This window comes from Chionomys nivalis, chromosome 10 (genome assembly GCF_950005125.1).
Source record: "Chionomys nivalis chromosome 10, mChiNiv1.1, whole genome shotgun sequence".
Taxonomy (NCBI): domain Eukaryota; kingdom Metazoa; phylum Chordata; class Mammalia; order Rodentia; family Cricetidae; genus Chionomys; species Chionomys nivalis.
Genome location: NC_080095.1, coordinates 61273474 through 61278545, shown reverse-complemented (window position 1 = coordinate 61278545; position 5072 = coordinate 61273474). Strand labels below are relative to the sequence as shown.

General features: G+C 39.9%; 1 non-coding gene and 1 pseudogene across 1 annotated transcript; one reads left to right on the top strand and one right to left on the bottom strand.

Annotated features, from left to right (window-relative positions):
* Positions 1 to 1266: 1266 nt before the first annotated feature.
* On the bottom strand, positions 1267 to 1369 carry LOC130883281 (U6 spliceosomal RNA). Its single transcript, XR_009057964.1, has one exon. It is a non-coding gene; the product is annotated as a U6 spliceosomal RNA (small nuclear RNA).
* Positions 1370 to 4682: 3313 nt separating this feature from the next.
* LOC130883278 (U6 spliceosomal RNA) lies at positions 4683 to 4800 on the top strand (annotated as a pseudogene).
* Positions 4801 to 5072: the final 272 nt, after the last annotated feature.

The following is a 5072-nucleotide window of genomic DNA, read 5'->3' as shown; positions in this document are numbered from 1 at the left end:
AACCTCTACTATATGTGAGTCTTACTTTTTTTCTATTCATTTTTTATTTCAATTTTTTAAATTAATTTTGTAGACCATTCACAGTTCACCCTCCTGCTCCTCCTCCTGCTCCCCTGACACCTCCCTCCAAACCACCCTCCAATCACTCCTCCCAAAGGGTAAGTCCTGGCATGGGGAGTCATCGAAGTCAGGCACATTAAGTTTAGGTAGGGCCAAGTTCCTCCCTGCATCAAGGCCTAGCAAAGACTGTTCAGGCACCAGGGACAGATCCTGGTCCCACTGGCCCCTCAAACAGACCAAGCTACACAACTGTTGCCCACATACAAAAGGCCTAGTTCAGTCCCATGTGTGTTCTCCAGCTGTCAGTCTAGGGTCAGTGAATTCCCACGAGCTTGGTGCAGCTGTCTTTGTGGATTTCTCCATAATGATCTTGACCCCCTTGCTCATATAATACCTCTTCCCTTTCTTTGACTGAACTCTTAGAGCTTGGCCTTGTACTTGACTTTGAATTTCTGCATCTGTTTCCATCAGTTACTTGATGAATGCTCTATGCTGATAGTTGGGGTATTCACTTATCTGATTACAGAGTGCTGTGGGACAACAGTCTGTATCCTGTCAATTATATTTTAAATAAATGCTGATTGGCCAGTAGCCAGGCGGGAAGTATAGGTGGGGTGACAAGAACAGAAAAATTCTGGGAAGAGGAAAGCTTGGTCTGCAGTCCTGACCCAGCCACAAAAGAAGTCACATCTGTCAATGTTACTTTTCTTTTCTTATGGTACTTTTGTTTATCAGAGTGATTTTCCCTTGGCCCATACCTATAAACTACCAACAGATCCTCAGAAACGGGTAGGTCAAGAAGATCCTTTAAACCACTGTTTTAATGTTCTATTTCTGTGAAGAGACACCATGACCAAGACATTTCTTATAAAAGAAAACATTTAATTGGGAGCATACTTACAGTTTCAGACTGTTCCTGCCAGGCAGCAGGTAACAAATGGTGGTAGCAAAGAGCTTTGCATTCTGATCTGCAAGCAGAGACTGGACCTGGCGTGAAACTTCCAAGCTCATTCCAGTGACTCACTCTTCTTTTGATTTGAGTGCCTCCCTTCACCTCCTGTGCTTCTCCACACTTCTAAGGCCCTCTCTGCTAAAGTCTTTCCATCCCCAAGTGCCCAACATTCCATCTCTCTACTTTCATTTCACCTATAATCTAATACTCCTTCCCCTTCCCAGCTTCCACTGGTGCTTCAAGTTAAGCAGGCACACAATATGGACCATCTTATCAGTTTGCTATCCTTATGCATGGGCTTTGTTGATCTTCTCTGCAGAGTTCCAGTTTTGGTATGTATGCTGCAGAACCTAACACTTCAAAATTCACCATTCATCAATTTATTTGTAGACTTCTTTTCTCTCTCTCTGATTCCCCAATGGGACTTGAACTGGCATTTTCTTCTTCTCCACCTCCTTCACTTACCTTTTCTTTAATTAACTCATCCATTCACTCATTTTTCTTCTTTTTCGTGTCATGCCTTATTGCTTTTTTTCTTAAATCGAAACTTTTCAGATTTACTCCCCTATCTGTTTTCTTGTTAAATTTAATCTAAAAGGTTCTGGCGCTGAAAAAAAAATATTCATTACACTTCACAGTTTGATAGACTTCACAGTTTGAAAACATATTTCCAGCTAAAACACATGATTGCTAGTCTACCAGAAGACTATCCTTATCAATCTTCCAGAAATGCTGACCTTCGTTTCTTCTATCCGTTCTTCTGCCCTCTTACTTTTCAGTCTTCCCATGCTGTATTCTGTTCCCCTGCTCATGATGGTTTCTTCACCTGGCTGCTCTCTAGCTGTCCTTTCTCACCTCACTTCTGCTTCTCAGGCTACGTATGATTGTTAGTCTACCAGAAGACCACGCTTATCAATCCTCACATCTGGATGTGGCATCTTTCTGGTTTCTAACTCTGCCCTACTAGATTTTGTACTCCATACTCAGAAAGAGTGTGTGTGGTTCAGAACACAACACAGGGAAGACATAGTCCCACATAAAGAAACTTTCAGTCCTTATAACTACATGAAAGTAGAAGACCTTTGAGATTCAGAGTAGATGACTACGTGTCTTCAGCACGTTCAGTTGTTTATCGACTTATTTACCTAAAATTCCTACGAAGTAAGTATACAACTACCCTTATTGAAAAATAACTTTCCATATCATGCACTTAAAACATATTTTTTAAAGCTCTCAATACAGCTAGTAGGTTTTTAAAATTGTTTTAGGGGGTACTTTTATCCATGCCTCCACTTTGTGGATTGTATTTCCATTTTCCTTTTTAGCACTTCTACTTATCCCCAGTCTGCCTTTAGGGGAGTTATGTGTGTCCCTGCTCAGTGGTGCCCTTTGGGTCTATTGCTGTAAGGGTCAGGGACTTCATTTTGGGATTTCAAGTTTCAGTTCCACGGACTGGACATCTAAGTGTGACCCTAGAGAACCTCAGCTAGTCTTTAAACTTTTGTCTTCTCTCTGAATTTTTTTTTTCAAAAGCACATGATTTTCACAAACATATTCAGCTTTTGAACAGTCATCCCAGCAAGAATTGTCTGGTATGTTCCTAAGACTTGATCATTTGGGTCTAACAAGAGAGCATCTTTTTTGCTATAGATTTAAATCACGAATTTTACTTAGAGCTACTTGTCTTGAGAATAGATTGCCAACTTATTTTCATCATTTTTCTCATTGTATATTTTATTCTTAAAGAATATTTTATTTTTTGCAAGATATCATTAGATTCAAATGTGTGTGTGCATGTGCATGTGTGTGTGTTTGTGTGCATGTGACTTCCAAACTTGGAGCAAATGAAGTAGCGGAAATACCTACCAACTAGTACAAAACATTTCTGAGATATTAGCCTCTTTCATTGTAAGAGGGTACTGTTAATATGTTTAAAGATGATTATCCATGTCTTTGAAAATGGAGGGAGTTAAGTCATAAATAATGATGTTTCCTGATGGGACTTCATGTGAGAAGCAAGCCCTAAGAGCTTCTTGGCTACTCATGGATGACTGTGTTATGCATTATCTTTTCCACACTTCACCATGCATTTTCCACTCCATATGCCTCTTGAAGTGGAGTTACAGGGGCTTATGCATGGTCTGACATGGATACGAGGAGACAAACGCAGGTTTGTTGTAAGAGCAATGCAGCTCTTAAGTGCTGAACATTTCTGCTAGCCTCTAAACTACATGTTTTTGATTGGAGGGCTATTAGTATTAGTGAGCACAGGAAGTAAACTTGGAATGTGTGTGTATGTATGTGTAGGTGTGCTTGTGTATGTGAGCATAATGCATTTATGTGCTCATGCACATGTGTGCAAGTACACATCCTGTGCCTATATGTCTGGAGGCCAAAGTTAACCTTGAACATCATAGCTTCTTAATGAAGATCTGAAGAACAATGGCAATGGGTTCTTGATCCTATTGCACGTAATGGCTTTGTGGGAGCCTAGGTAGTTTGGATGCTCACCTTAATAGACCTGGATGGAGGTGGGTGGTCCTTGGACCTCCCACAGGGCAGGGAAACCTGCTTGCTCTTTGGGCTGAGGAGGGAGAAAGACTTGATTGGGGGAGGGGGGTAATGGGAGGTGGTGGCAGGGAAGAGGCAGAAATCTTTAATAATTAAATAAATTAATTAATTAATAAAAAAGAAGCTGATAAAACTTTTAAGAAAAACCTCAATATTTAAAGAATTGGGTAACAAGTAATTTCTAAAATCACGAGGCTTTATTTGCTTATTTTTGTAATGTATCTTATAGGACTGAATCCTTAAGCTTATTTTTGTTTACTTTCCTCATGCTCAATTTATTTATCAAATCGTTTAGTATAATTTTCTTATCAGTGGCATCTTTAGCTTTACAAAAAAAAATGAGACTGCTTCCTGTATGAATCTCTGTAAATAGATTTCTAGCACTTTTTTATTCCTTTAATATTTACAATATTTGCACTGTCAGAATCTGTGATAGGAACTATTGATTTCATCTAGATTATTTTTGGAGCTGTTTAATTTTAATACAATTGCAATGACCAAAAAGTTGTATGTATGTGTGTATTTGTTAATTGCTGTCATTACCAGGGAAGGTTTGTGGGGATCCTAGAAAACCCTCATAGAACCTGTGAAAGATACACTGAACGGGGTTCTGAATAGATAAATGCCATTTAGCCTGTGTTGCTGCTGAGGTAAGACTTAGGAAAAACCTGTATTTCCAGCAGTGAACCCCTAAAGTGGTGCCTGGGGAATCAGGCTGCCAAACAAAGATCTGAGAACTGCATCAGAAGCTAATGCCTGGCTGCAGGAGGGGGCACACACTGCAAGCTTTGTTGGTGAAGGGGAAGTGTAAGGTCTGTCTACTGTAGTTGCCAAGAACTGAGGGTAAATGGGGCAATTAACAAGAGGATCTCGCCCACCCAGTTATCTTCAAGCTGTTGTCATCAATATTAAGCTTTCTTGTATAGTATGTCAGCCATATCTAGGTCAGCATGGCCCCACTGAGCTGCAAGATAAATTAGAAAATGTGTGTCAGCTTTTCAGTTTCCACAGCGGTTCCGAGGAAAGGGATGCGGCTCTTCCGGTTTCCGCAGAACTTCAGATAGTGAAAGATGTGGAAAAGTTTGTTTAATGTGCTCGCTTTGGCAGCACATATACAAAAAAAAAAAAAAAATGGAACGATACAGAAGACACAGAGAAGATCAGCATGGTCCCTGGGCAAGGATGACACTCTAATTCATGAAGCGTTCCATTAAAAGAAAAGAAAAGTTTGTTCAAGAACTGTCGCCTATGGAAGTACTCATCTCAGAAGACTTTAGAAGATTAATGTTCCCTTCATGTGCCATTTTTAGAAAGAAAGGAATCTTATCACTTATCAAAGTCTTCTGAAACATACAGGAAGATTTGAGACACACTGGGCAACTGATGAACCTTAATGGAGCACAAATGTACTGAGACGATTAAAAGTGATGAAAAACCCACTAATGACTGTACGTTGTTACATAGCTGTCGAAGAACTGCTACAGAGATA